This window comes from Sapajus apella, unplaced genomic scaffold (assembly GCF_009761245.1).
Source record: "Sapajus apella isolate SASKATOON/1434 unplaced genomic scaffold, GSC_monkey_1.0 scaffold128, whole genome shotgun sequence".
In the NCBI taxonomy this organism is placed as follows: Eukaryota; Metazoa; Chordata; class Mammalia; order Primates; family Cebidae; genus Sapajus; species Sapajus apella.
The window spans coordinates 3,734,622-3,749,731 of NW_022437068.1; the positions used below are offsets into that span (position 1 = coordinate 3,734,622).

Here is a 15,110-nt window from a genome sequence, read left to right on the forward strand (position 1 = left end):
AAGCAGTGTATAAAATGCCAAATACGGTACATGTGAGAGCATTTTTGTTTACATTATTTGGGGGACAGTTCTCATATCTCCTAGGCAGATGGCTTTGCTACTCCCCTTGAGAGAGTCATCAAGAGAGAAGGTTCTGGAATCTTGCCAAACTAAATATCTTTCACATCAGGAAAATACCCTAAATTGAGATTGATACCTTTTTATTGGGTAAATATACAGCGTATTCAACAGGGAACTAGAAAAGATTATTTAAGTTGTTTAAAGAACTGATGGTGCCCTGAGCTAAGTTTCTGAATGGAGGTCTTTAAGAGCTACATCCAAGCTGATTTTTTTTTAAATTGATTCACTTTGAAAGTGAGACACTGTAGTTATTGAACAACAGTGGGGGTATTCTGACCCCACCTTCTCAAGGCTGAATGAATGCCCCTCATTGATCATCCCAAGTGGATAATTGCCAAATCTTGTCATTCCTCGTGGAATTATGGACGCAACTTAAAGGTGATGCAGTTCGCCCTGAACCATCCACATTGTTTGGGGGCACCTGATCTGAATTAATGAAAAACAAAACTATTGTGATTTTAAAAGAAACCCTCTGATTCTTTTCCCTCACGTGCAGAAACTTAAACCAGTCCTACACAGCTGTTGCTGCTAGGGATTCCTAGGGGACCCGCAGTCTTGCCTAGATAAGGGTGATTTGCAATTAGCATTAGCTGTTGTTGGAGTAGAGCTGCTTGGAAGTGTTTGCGTGGATAAGTCTCTCGAGTATTCTGCGTGGTTCCCCCTCCCAGCTCCATCTTCTCCTTACCCCGAGTCTGGGTAAGGCTATTTATTTGTTGGTTATTTCTAGGATGAAAGGATTTGTTTGCCAGAGCAAAGGTAAACACCAGCATAGCCCGGGAGACTGAGTTTAATTTGGAGAATGTGGACTTGTGCGAGCTGCAGGAGGGGTAGAGAGGCAGAATTGACAAGTCTGTTGCATTAATAACCATCAGCAGGTGTGGACAAGACCCAGGCCCAGCCGAGTGCCTCCTAGCGCTGGGGAAGGCGGAACTAAGCTTTACAACAATAAACTCTCCGTGCTGGAAGAGACCGCCCACCTCTAACAGGTGCTTACCCAGTATACTTGAAATCCTCCAGCCACGGGGAGCCCATCGCGCCCAGAGCTGCCTCATCGGTGCTGGGTGCCCTGATCATGAGGAAGAGTTTATTTCTGACTGAGGCATAAACTGTTCGCCTCTTGGTTCTTCTCTCCCAAGCCAGGTGAGGAAGCTTATTTCATGTTTTGTACAACAGCCCTTCAAAAATTGAAATTGGTTCTGTAGAATTACAGAATTTTATAGCAGGAGGAAACTTCAGACACAAGTCCTGTTACAGAAGAGGAAACTGTGGCAGAGAGAGAGAAAGGGATTTGCTTAAGATCTCTCAGTAAGTTACTGGAGAAATAAGTGTCCAAACTCAGACTTCTTGACTTCTGGATCAGGAATTTGTAGTGAATTACATGAAGGGATACCAGGTCTGGTTGTGCAGGCTGTGCACTGTACAATCCCAAGAGCAACTCCTTCACCTTTTGGTCTATGTATGGTGTCACCTGGGGTGTGCAGGGCACAGGCTGCTCGGCTGTATAAGGACCTGTTGCCTTGGTCTGTAGTTTGTCCAAAAAACAAAACAAAAAGGCCTTTTCATCCAGACTAATATGACAATAGGGAGTAAAATGTCTAAGACAATGCTAAAGCTGCTGGATTGTGACTGTTTACTGTGTGCCAAGCACTGTGCTAGATGCTTTCTTTGCATTAGCTCACTTTTGATGCTCCAGCCTAGGGCCTTGGTTGAGTGGCTTGAACCATCAGACTCTGAATTTCAAAAGCACAGTTGCACTACTCTGATGCTATTTTGCCAAAGGCCAGACTGACTGGGATAAATCTCCCGTGCAGGAACCACATCCTCTTGGACATCAATCAGTGAGCAAAGCTTTCTTCCGCTTTCCTGCATGAAATAGATGAAAGCAAAGGGGGAGAAAAATCCCCACTTTGGGCTGGAGCAGGTCTGGGCAAGGGAGGTTTGAGACGCATAACGCTGAGAGGCATGAGTGACTGCCGTGGGGGAGGTTGGGGGGGGGGGCTGCTTATTTGCCTGAATGGAGTCTTTGAGTACAGAGTGGAGGGGGTGCTGCTGATCTGAGACCTGTGTACAGGGGTGCTTGGGGTTGGATGGGATGAGAAGGTTGGGAGGTAGCTCCTTCCTCCTACTTGTCCTGCTCCATACCTTGCTTTAGTATGAGGATTAGAGGCAGAAGCCAAAATAAATACCCACAGCCCTAACTGAGGGCAGGACAGTGCACCAGACATGGATTCAAAGCCTAAGGTCCCTAGACTTGTCATGGGACCTTGGAAGAGGCTGGTCTGCAGTTTGCTCATCTGAAAAATGGGGAGGTTGGAGCAGTCATGTGCTATTTCCCACCCATTCGCCTTTCCTGGACTGCATTTACCATTTCCCTTATGCTGCCTATACTTTGACTTATTTTTCTTTAAGTCAGCCCGTCTTTTTTATTTAGAAAAATATGATGGAAAGTTTTTGTCACTATTGGGAAATGGAAAAACAGTATCAGTTGCCATAAATAGAAGGCAATTGTAAAAATAAGATACAACAGTAAAATAGCATGGGTAAAGACTAGCTCGAGGTGATTCCTTGCCAAGGCTGGGAGCTGAAAGCCTGGTCTCTTTGTTAAACAAAAGGAGTGTTAAAGACGGGCTTGCACCATGCAGACTTTCTACCTGGCAAAACCAGAAGAATCCAAAAGGACTAAGAAGGGGAGTAACTCTCTTGTAGTGTGATTCTGTGTTATTTAAATCCAAGTCCTTTTTCTGCTACAAGTATCCCCCTTCAAAAAACAGTGTGTAATAGAATTCAGAGAGCCCTTAGCAACCCTGAAACTGGGTGAGCAGCAGCTCAGGGTCTAATGGGCGATTGTAAAGTTTCTTCTGTGTGGTTACTTCCTTTGAGATTTGCATAGACAGGAGCATGTTAGTAGCTATAGTAATATTATTAACAGTCTTTTATTTGATAAAATAAATTTGTTACCTATGTCCATTTTTTCAATGGTATACAAAAAAAGGTATTATCATTCTTTAAAATGCATACCTGGGCCGAGTGCAGTGGCTCACACCTGTAATCCCAGTGCTTTGGGAGGCCAAGGTAGGAGGATCACTTGAAGCTGGAAGTTTGAGACCAGCCTAGGCAACATAGTGAGACTCCCATCTCTACATAATATACACTTCCATCTGTACAAATACACACACACACACACCCACCCACCCACCCCCGGGCATGGTGACGCGCACCTGTAGTCCCAGCTGCTCAGGAGGCTGAGGTGGGAGGATCACCTGAGCCAGGAATTCCAGGCTGCAGTGAGCTGTCATTGTGACACTGTACTGCAGCCTGGGCGACAGAGCAGACCGTGATTGAAAAGGAAAATTAAAAAAGTAAATGAAGTGTATCCTTGAAACATTCCGTTTTTCCTGAGTTGATTCTTTTTTTTTTTTTTTTTTAGATGGAGTTTCACTCTTGTTACCCAGGCTGGAGTGCAATGGCGCGATCTCGGCTCCCCGCAACCTCCGTCTCCTGGGTTCAGGCAATTCTCCTGCCCCTGCCTACTGAGTAGCTGGGATTACAGGCACGTGCCACCATGCCCAGCTAATTTTTTGTAGTTTTAGTAGAGATGGGATTTCACCATGTTGACCAGGATGGTCTCGATCTCTTGACCTCGTGATCCACCCGCCTCGGCCTCCCAAAGTGCTGGGATTACAGGCTTGAGCCACTGTGCCCGGCCCGAGTTGATTCTTAGAAAAAAAGAAAAAGTTGTCACTAGAGATCTAGTCCAACACCCTTAGTTTCCTTACAGATAGGATGTCTTATGTCCTAAGTCACTGACCACTAGTCTTGGCTAGGGGAACCTGGTCTTCACTTGTGAATATGCTACAGCACCTGGATATGTTGATTACACACTAGAAGCTTAATAAATGTATATTGATGAGTTGGTGATTTTGAGCTTCACAAGGGAAAAGAAATTATTTATTAAATACCTGTTTCAGCAACACAGTGCTGGGTGCTTTGTATACAGTTATTACATACCTGTTTTATGCAAAACACGACACAAACTGGCTTGTCCTAAATGTCTCATGTAAATCGCCATCATCACGTTTGTGTTTTGCATGATGGTGGTCAGCATTATACATCAGCACAGCTCCCTGAGGCCACTCTTCCCCAACATTTCAAACTTCTTGAAAAGTTAAGAGTATTAGAGTGAATGCCCATGTGCCCAGCACCCAGGTTATACCATGCACGTGTTGCTGCACTGGCTTCGTATGTGTGTGTGTGTGTGTGTGTGTGTGTGTGTCTGTCTCTCTCTCTCTCTCTCTCTCTATCTCTATCTCTCCCTCCCCCTCCGCCCTCCCCCCTCCCCCCTCCCCCCTTCCCCCTCTACCCCCCTCTCCATTCCATCCCTCCCCTGCCCTCCCCATATCTCCCCCTATCTCCCCCATCTCTCTCTCCCCTCTCTTCTCTCCTTCTCTTCCTCTCTCCCTCTCCTGTACTTCCCCTCTCCCTATCTGCCCCTCTCCCCACTGCCCGCTTCCATTAGTGCATGTTGTTCTTGACACATTTATGGTAGCTTTTTCTGTTTACAAATGAGGACACTGTGGCTCAGGAAGAGCCTGTGAAAGCACCATGGCTAAGCACATAGACTTTGGAGCCAAGCTACCTGGATATTGGTCTACACTTCCTGTCTGTGTGACCTCTCTGCACCTCAGTGTCCTTATCTGTAAAAGGAGATGATCGTTGTACTTGCCTTGCAATGTCATTAAGACTACAGGCATTAATACAGCACATGGTACAATGATCAGTAAGCATCAGCTGTTATTAAGTGACATGACTGAGGTCACAGTGGTGGATGCAGTATTTGAATTTGATTCCAGAGATGTGTAATCTGGGAGGGAGAATCTGGTTCCTTTTGTTGTGTATTTCTCTCTCTCTCTCTCTCTCTCTCTCTCACACACACACACACACACACACACACACACACACACACACACGACTGTTCTACATGTGTTTAACTTAGTGTTTAGGGCTTCACATCGGTAAAACCAGGATCATGAATTTGCAAGCTTTTGCCATGGGATGTGGCATGAACTGTACCTCTGACTTCCTGTGAGTTGGGTTCAGGGCTGCAGGCAACATCTGAGCAATATTGATTTGGAGGCATTAGCTGCCTCATACACCAAAGACAGCAAGGGTAGGAGTTTTATGATTCCATAATCATAATAAAACTGCCTGTCTCTATTATTATGACTGAAGTTGTTATTTCATTTATAACTTACAGTTAGTTAGGTAGGAATTTCCAGTTCCCATTTTCCAGGTGAGAAAACGGGCTTGGTGAAATGATATGAACTCTCTTCTGTCACATAGATGGTAAATGGCCAAACGAGGTCAGAACCCAGGTCTTTCTGACTTTCAATCCAGTGTTGTTTCCAGTACTACCTGTTTTCTGTGGTCGAAAATTGCCATATATTCTGGTATTCTTAATCCAAACCTGTTGCATGTCTTGCTTGCAAGAGACAGGGTGGCACAGCCACCCCCAAAATGTTAACATTGCTTATGGGTCCAAGAGACGCAAGGAAAAGTGAAAGGACACCTTTTCTGCTTGCTGGCGGATTTGTCGCTCTGTTGGCAACTCATCAATAACAGGAGCTTTCCTGGAACTTGCTAATGAGGTACTCAGATGTCTTTCCCTCCTGCAGGCCACAGTGGGGACCCCTGCCCTTGCTCGGCCAGCTGTGCCTGAGGAACAACCAGGAGTTCTTGGTTTGGAGCATGCCATCTGTTTGGGATGGAATGCTCATTAGGAGAACCTCAGATGATTCCACCCACCCAGGGGCAGCAGTTCATGAGTGCTTGTGCATTGCAGACAGAGCAGTTCAGATTCTCCTCTGCCAGCCCAGGGTTGTTGCAGAGCTGCTTATGGTTGAAATGCAGCTTGAATTACATGCCTAGGAGTTTGCGGATAGGCCAAGTTGTGCAACATGTGTATGAGGAAGGGAGCGGGAAGACCCAGGAAGGTGAATGTGTTGGCTGGTGATGGCCGTTTGTGAAATGACTCATTTTAGGCAAGGATTACATGGAGTGACATGTGGAAGGAGAGAGGGGAGGACCAGGTACCACTGCTGGCCTTAGTGGACTGAGAGTCTGGGGGTAGGAAGAGGACTTAGACCCAAGTCACTGAAGTGCAAGGTAAAAAAGGCTCAGGACCCAAAGAATAGGAGTTCAGAGGTGGGCAGGATGGCTTCATGGACAAAGTGGCACTTGAGTACACATTGCAGGAAAAGTAGGCTTTTGATATGGAGGCAGGAGAAAGGGAAGAGAATGTACAAGAACTAGGACTCCAGTGAACGTGTCTTCGTTCATTCAGAAGTTACTTTGATACCTTTGTTCTGGAAATAGTTCACATTATCTGCAGACAGGGAGGATGATTATATGGAGGAGATGGGGTTGAAAGGCATAAGGACTAAACACAAGCACCATCTCTCCCTCATTTCTGAGTTTAACAGTAGAACATTGTGGGTGAGCCCAGGTAGCTCCCTCACTCAGTCTGCTAACATTCCCCGAGCATCTGCTGATGGGCCGAGATGTTCTAGGTAGTAGAGGTATGCAGATCTGTGCCCTCGGGCGCTTTTAGTCTGACCGAGGAGAAAGATGGATAGTGAGGCAATTAGAGCCTAGGGTGATAAAGTGATAAAGCTTAGTTAGTGATACATCCAGATGGCTACGGAGGGAGCAGTGGGGGAACCTTCAGTATCTGGAGGACATTTGAGTTGGGTCTTTTTTTTTTTCTTTTCTTTCTTTCTTTCTTTCTTTTTTTTTTTTTCTGAGACAGACTCTCATTCTGTTGCCCAGGCTGGAGTGCAGTAGCACAATCTTGGCTCACTGCAACCTCTGCCTCCCAGGTTCAAGCAGGGGATTACAGGCGCCCACCACCATATGGCTAATTTTTGTATTTTTAATAGAGGTGGGGTTTCACCATGTTGGCCAGGCTGGTCTCCAACTCCTGACTTCAGGTGATCCACCTGCCTGGGCCTCCCAAAGTGTTGCCACCATGCCTGGTCAAGGTGGGTCTTGATGGAGAGCAGGAGTTCATGATGAGAAAAAGCCTGCACATGAGTCTGGAGGGGAGAAAGGACCTTGAAGTGTTCAGCTGGAGCTCAGGGTCAGGGAGTTGCGAAGGCAGGGTGGGCCCAACTGAGAACACCTTGGGTATCCGTGTGATGAGTGTGTATGCCATCCCCTGGGCCGTGGGAAGTCCATAGTGATTCTCGGTAGGGAAGCACTGTCATGGGGATGGGGCACTGCCTGGGTACTTTGCTGGCAGGGTGGAGAATGGAGGGGATGGAGGGATGGGAAGCCAGGAGACTTGTGAAGAGATAGTTGTAGTGGTCCCCTCAAGAGAGGGTGACCAGCCCCTGGGGCTGTGGCTGCAGCCAGGGGAGGAGTGGTGTTCTGCCTCCAGGATGTACGCAATAACCCTAGTTTTCCAGCGTTGTTGAGCTCCAGGGCTCGATTGCATCTGCCTTTGCGTTTCTCTTCTCATTCTTTTGTCTCAGTCTGGCCCCAAATAAATAAAAAAATTTGAGTTGGTTTCCAATAAAGGACATAGCAAGAAATAATAAGAACTCATTTTTAAAGAGTAAAGGAGACAAGCCAAATCATGAAGTCGGGGGGAGGCCATTGTATGGGCCATCCAGACTGAGGATAGCGACTGTAATTGCAGTTCTGAAATCTAGCACAAAGTCTAGCATAAGCATCCCCTCCTTCCTCCTCCCCACCTGTCAGTACACTCTCAAAATCCTTAGAATGCATAAATATTTTGCTGAAGTGATTCTCTGAGAGGGAAACCTGACTTATACATATATATTTTTACTACCGTAGACAGTGCTACAGCAACAAATAACACATCATTGTAAAACCAAGGTGATTTACAGCCTCAGCTATCAATCCTTGGTGGGAATGTGACAGAGTTGCAGCTAAGCCTCCTGCTGACTGGTTCCAGTGGTGCTGAGAGCCGCGTGGCTGGATTTTTGGCATATCCTAGCTGTGGTATTCATTGGTATCTTTATATCAGCCTGTAAACCAGGAGCCTTCCTATTATTATGTTTTTGACAAATGAACTCATGCAGAGCTTTCATTAAGTTTCATTGAAAGGACCTAGAAATGCCATGAAAATTATTATAATCTCAAAACCATCACATCCTAATGCATATGGCTGTGCTTCTTCTTGAAATTGACTGATGAGAATACTCAGTTTTTAATTTTCTGGCTTAAAATAAGACCATCTGCAGCTGTTTCTTTTAGCAATAATTTTTAATTAAATGCAATAAAAATTTACAAGGAAGGACCCTAATAAGAAAATCGTGTTAGGAACACACTCATTGTAACATTACTAGCATGTTATTGAGACCCCCAATTTTTTTTTTACCTTGCAGAGCTGTAATGTAGACGAGATCTTGATTAAGTGTTAATCACAATGTGGTTTTACCTTCATAAAATCAGGGTTTCTCCCTGTAGGAGGTGTGAATATAATTCTCGCTAATAGAAGCGAGTCTTATTGTTGGAGTTCCTCTGTGAAATGTCAGCAGCAGGTCTTCTTGACCAGCTGAGCCCCAGAAGAGGAGTGAAGTCTTTGTTCCAGCTTGAGGATTTCCTTGATGTATTTGGGTCTCCTTTCCCCCAGCTTTCCAAATGGAGATGAGGCTGTCAGGCATAGGATGCAGCCAAAGAGGAAAGTCGTGTTGGTATTCCATGCATTCCTTGAGTACAGATGTGTATCAGGTACCTCTCCTGAGCCGGGTGCTGCTCTCTTAGCTTCACGCACAGCAGTGAGCAGACTCCTTGCACTGGGGAGAGACAGACAGTAAACGGACTAATAAGTGAACATGATAATTGTTGTTTATGGAAAAGAAGAATAAAAAAGCAAATGTGATACAAAGTGGCTGGCGGAAGACACCCTTTACACAGGGTGATCAGGGAAGGCTTCTCTGAGGAGGTGAACTTGAGTGAAACGTGAAGGGTGATGAAACATCCCAAGGGGAAGGGCATTCCAGGCAGAGGGAACAGCAGGGACAAAGGCCCTTTGTGCTGAGGCTGGAGGTCTTTGTGGGGTTTGTGGAGAGGCAGGGAGGCGGATGTGGGTGGAGTGCAGAAGGCGATGGGAGATCGGGTAGGCAGGGGCCTTGTGAAAGATTTGGATTTTACTTGAAAGAGATGCCATTGGAGTGAAGTGTTATGATCCAAAGATACTTGAATTATCTGAACACTCACATCATTTTTCTGGACTTGTATGTTTAGGGTGAGGTCAGCAAGTAGTTCAAAACTGGAACTAAGAGTATTTGCCCTTCTGAGTGGTTCTCAGGGTGTAGAGAGGCTTGGATTTAAATCCCAGGTCTTCATTGAGCTCTGTGATTTTAAGCAGCTGAGTCTCAGGCTGCTCTCCCATGACTGCTCTGGAGTGGTTTGGAACCAGTGGCGCTGAGGTCCCCCATCCAAGTGCTCTTCCTAGAAGACCATGCTAGTCCAGGGAACCAAGAGAAGACTGGCCCAGCCACACCAGAGGGAGAGTAGGAGGGAAAAGCCTGGGAAGGCTCTTGAAAAGGTGTGTATTGAATTCAGATTTGTACCACTATGTGAACTGATTTGATCTGTGAGCAGTAGGAAGCTATTGAAAGTTTTAGAGCAAGGGGCAGGAGGTGCCAAGATCAGCTAGTACTCTAGTACAATGATTGTCAGCTGTATAGGGTGAAGAAGCCACTACAGAAAGGTGTCTAAACATCCAGGGGTCAAGGCATGACAACAGACTTACCTGCTTCTTCATCTGTGTAGTGTAGTGGCCTTCCAGCTGTGGCTATAGCACAGTGGCTCAGTGCAGAATAAACCAGAGCTCTGGCTAGTCTGGAACTCCCTAGCCTCAGCGTTCTCAGGGTGGTCGGTGGCGTTTGGTAGGTGCAGATGGCAGAACCAGAGAGGCAGCATGGCACAGCAAGAAGCGAGAATGAGCTCAAGTCCACCTCCAACCCTGACCTTGCCCTCTGACTTGAGCTCTGGTTTTCTTGTACAAGTGGTGGCGACAGTCTCTTCATCACTGAGAACTGTGAGAGTCTGAGAGATAATGCACACCCCAGGCCTGAGTCAGGTTTTCAAAAAGAATATTGTCAATCTTAATACTTTGTGCTGGGAGCTGAGGCAAATAGACACTGCTGCATAAAGGCTTCATAGAGCTCCCCTGACACCAGGTGCTGTCACAGACCCTTCGTATGTGTTCACTCATCTGAAAAACCACTTGGAGACATAGATACTATTTTTTTTCCTGTCTGAACTCAGCAGATCATGAAACTAGGGTACAAAGAGGTTAAGGTGAGGACTTAAGATCACACAGCTGGTCAGCAGCAGGGCAAGAATTTTTAACCCAGGCAGTTTCCAGCATCCAGGCTCTCTCTCAGCTCTACTGTGTGGTTCCTTCTTTATGTGCTTCATTACATGCAAGTTGCTGAACGTCCCTTTGAGCACAGTTATCCAGTTTCATTTTTTTAATAGAAGAGAAAACTGAGGTTCAGAGTGGTGGCATGACCTTTAAGCCAATAAGAATGATGGAGCTAGGACCAGAGTGGGGATGTCTATATGGGTAATGGTTCTTGCCTCTTTCTGGTTCATCACTTTGAGAGCTTCCTGACTCTCCAGGGATCAAATAAGGATACACAGTGGAGTATGAATCTTCAGGATGGAAATGATCTTAATGCAGGTGTTCAGAATTGGACAGCCTACAGTGACTGTCCACTTGCCTGGGTCCACATGACCAGGGAATGATGAAAAACCGTGGAGAGAAAGAACAGCACACACTACTGCAGTAACAAAGGGGCGATCCTATGCAGAAGGTTTACGCTTCCTTAGATTGCCTGGCTATGCTCAGGAATGGCCCTTGGAGAATTTATTATCCATGCTTACAGTATCTGGGTCAGCAGGACAAAAAAAACTCATCATAATTTCTGAGCGATGAATTAATATGTTTCATCTGGTTCCCTGAGAGTGCCCCAAGACTGTCCAGCCTTCCAGAGATAAAGGCAGCCGCTGAGCCATGTGTCGGGAAATTCTGGGCTTGCAGCTAAGAATCATGGTGCTTCACTGTGTTGGAGAGGCCTGATCTTTGGCTGTTGTTCTGGCAAGATGAGCGTCTCCGAGTTGACGTTGTTTTTCAGGATGATGTGGCCAGTCTCTATGTAAACAGACCCATTCTCTGTATTCACAGGGTTGGGTTAGAGCCCTGGATAGGGCCCTAAGGAAGCTTCTCCAGGTCAAATCATGACCCAACAACTTGAAATCTGAGGCTTTCTTGTAAGATTTTAATTAAGAAAACAATACACACACACACACACACGAACATACACACACACACAAACGCACACACGCACACACTTAAACAATTCAGTCTCACAGAGTCTGCTCAGGAACCTTAGGTTCTCCTCCTCTGTTACAGTTAGACTTTCTCGCACTGAGAGAGGTGTCCAGCAGGGCTGTCTTGTAAGGTAGTGAGCTCCCCACATGATCAATAATTAAGCACAAGTGGAAAGGATACCAGAATCTTTCACAAGGCTTGCACAGGCCAGGAAATTTGAGCTTGTGGGGTCATTTTTGGCTGGTAGATAGCATCCTGAGGAAGCAGGTGGTCCGTTATACATACTGCCTCCATGGCCCCTGAAAGGTTTCCAGACCCCAAGACCAGAGAGGCCGAGGAGACCAGAGGAATATCTGGTACCATCTCTGAGTCCAGTTCCAAAATGCCCTTCCTGGTGCAGAGAAACAGGGTTTTCATGAAGGATGCCCACTTCATCCGGATCCTCTGAAATGCTGGAAGACCCACCTGCTGACAAGGCAGCCTCAGAAGGCAGCAGCCCCTGCGCTTCAGGCTGCCCGGGGAGGGTGTGAAGTCCTGCCTGAGTCAAGGGCCTGGCCAGGTTGCAGGGGTAGGAAGGGTGGTTATGCGGTCCTCCTTGGGGTTCCCTCCCATACTTAATCTTGGTGGTTTTCTCAGTTTGTGTTGCAGCTGGATCCTTTTCAAATGAAATCTTACTTGGAACCCCAACATAGAAGGCAAGGGTCTGTTATTATAATTCCCCTTTGTAAGTTCAAGTTTTTTTTTCCCCATTTAATTATTTTATTGCATTTTAGATTTTGGGGTACATGTGAAGAACATGCAAGATTGTTGCATAGGTACACACGTGGCAGTGTGATTTGCTGCCTTCCTCCCCTTCACCTATATCTGGCATCTCTCCCCTTGCTATCTCTCCCCAGCTCCCCACCCCCCACCGTCCCTCCCCTATTTCCCCCTAACTGACCCCAGTGTGTAGTGCTCCCCTTCCTGTGTCCATGTGTTCTCATTGTTCAACACCCACCTATGAGTGAGAACATGCGGTGTTTGATCTTCTGCTCTTCTGTCAGTTTGCTGAGGATGATGGTTTCCAGGTTCAAGTTTTTAATAATGAACGGGATGTCAATTAATGAGCTTGTTATGGTGAATAGAAATCTTGAAAATTGGGAGTTATGGATTGCAGTGCTGCTCGAAGAACCTGCTGGGGGGCGATGATTGTATGAAGTAATGTATTAAAGGAGAATGCATTCTCTAGACTCAGAGGGCTGAGTTCAGATCCCAGCTCTGCCACTTACTAGCTGTGTGTCCTTGGGCAAATTACTTAACCTCTCTGTGCCTCAGTCTTTTCATCTGTTAGAAGAGGGAAAATGACACTAGCTAGCTACCTCCAGGAGTTGTTGTGAGGATTGAATGAGTTAATGCTTCCAAAACATTTAGCAAGAGCCTGGCGGTTTGCAAGTGCTCACTGCACTGGAGCCATTATTACTAACACTGTAGCACTGTCTGTATCCTTGAGACTCAAGCTAGACATTTGTGAGTCCTCACTTACAGGAGCATAGGGTTTCTAAGGAATGCAGAAATACCCCACTTCATCTCACATAGTCTGGGCTTTTAATAAGAGCTATCTGTCAGGTATACATATTTATAAGTCTTTTTTACCAATAATTTAATCAGACGTTTGCAGAACCCTGTGCCACACAGTGGGGAGGCAGAAAATGGCTCCTGTTCATTTTTTATTCTGTTGAGGGAGAGAAGCCACAGGCAGGGCAGGTAAGAAGCAATTTAAGGGGCAAATAGCTTTTGGATCATAAATTCCTGGATTGTATTTTGCCCCCTGCCTTCTATTTTACAAGAACGGAAATGAAGTTAACAATGTAAATAGTGAAAGAAGCAACCTTCAGCAGGTCCCGCGATCTGTCACTGAGTTATACGTGATATCATTAATCCTCCCAATCTCCTGCAAGACCAGGATCATCAGCCCTATTTTACAGGCAGGAAAACTGAGACATCACATGGCAGAGGAGGCAAACAGACAGTCCGAGACCCCAGAGCTCAGAGCAGGCCCCACAAGGCACATGCAAGGACCAAGCAGGGCTTTCTCCTGGCAAGTGTTGCTCCCGCTTTAGGAGATGGCAAGCCACTGTCGCAGTGGGTGTGCACAGGGGGGCCGGGTGAGCAGGGAGGCTGTCCTTCTGTGAGTCAGAAAGCTGGACAACAGGCTGGGAGTGGTGGCTCATGCCTGTAATCCCAGCACTTTGGGAGGCCAAGGCAGACAGATCACCTGAGGTCATGAGTTCGAGACCAGCCTGGCCAACATGGTGAAACCCTGTCTCTACTAAACATTCAAAATAATTAACCAGGCTTGGTGGTGCACGCCTGTAGTTCCAGCTGCTTGGGAGGCTGAGGCACAAGAATTGCCTGAACCTGGGAGGCGGAAGCTGCAGTGAGCTGAGATCACGCTACTGCACTCCAGCCTGGATGACAGAGCAAGACTTTGTCTCCAGAAAAGACAAAGAGAAAGAGAGAAGAAAGCTGCAGTATAAAACCCAGAAAGTTCAGGAGGTCATGAATCCTTAATGTAGCAGCCACATACTTGTGCACTGCACTTCACAGCTTACAAAGCTTTTTTATGCATGTTAGCTCCATTGATTATCTCAATAAGCACCCTTTGGAAAAGGGAAGGCACCAGTTACAAGCAAAATTTAAGTGAAGACCTGAAGAACAGGGAATTTGGGCAGTTATTTTCTGTTCAAGGCCATGGGTGAGACATTTTCCAGAATACCTTTCAGTTCCTTGACTATAAAATGGAGATAACAGGTGGCGATGAGTGTGCAGTGGCTAAGAACCCACGCCAGGTGCTTCGTGCAGGGTCTGGCATGCAGAAGGTTCTCAGTGAAAGTTCTCGGTAATTGTTGTTATTTTGATTGTAGTTGATATGAAGAAGGGATCAGAGGAGGGCAGGAAAAGGGGCCTCTGAAAGACTAAGGGTCTGGAAAATACCAGGGAAGGGGCAGAGATGAAGAGCAGAAAGGAACTGGAGGCTCCAAGTGCTGTCCAGGATCATGCAGCTAGCAAGTGGCAGACTGAGACTTAGAACCCAGGGGCATCTGCTGTGAAGCCTCCATGCCACGTGTTCCACAAGGAGCCGTGGTGAGAGCGTGGAGACCCTGGGGCTGACCTGGGACAGGGTGTGGCAGGCCATGACCCCAGCCCGGCCCTGAGGGATAACAAGAGAGAAGGGTGATGTCATGCAAGGAGGGATTGTTCTGGGCCACACTCCCCGCCTGGGAAGCTCCTTGTAGATGCTGCATCTGATTTCCAGGGAGGTCCCTGGTCCAAACCCAAGTTTGCTTGCCGGCTGGAGGCCAGAGGTCAAGGCTGGGTTCAGAGCTGCAGAGTGAGTCAGTGGCTTAGCGGCATCAGAGAGCTTAGGCAGCTGCTCAGCCTCTGGGGTGAGGAGACCTTCCTGGTCCCCAAACCCAAGTGATCTCTAGACTCCAGGAGGCCCTGAGGTCTCCATTCAGCAGCACCATGAGTGAGGAGAGTTCATGCTTTGCCAGCTTTTGCCTGACTTTGGAGTTTTCTTTGACTCTCCTGTGTTCCTCAATCTTGAAGGTGGGAAGTTCAGGATTCCACCCAATCCTGTCTG

At 46.7% G+C, this 15,110-nt stretch overlaps 1 protein-coding gene across 3 annotated transcripts in view; it reads left to right on the forward strand.

Moving 5' to 3' along the window:
- Window positions 1-15,110, forward strand: part of FGD5 (FYVE, RhoGEF and PH domain containing 5) — a 126,389-nt gene that overhangs the window by 11,213 nt on the left and 100,066 nt on the right. The window lies entirely within an intron of this gene.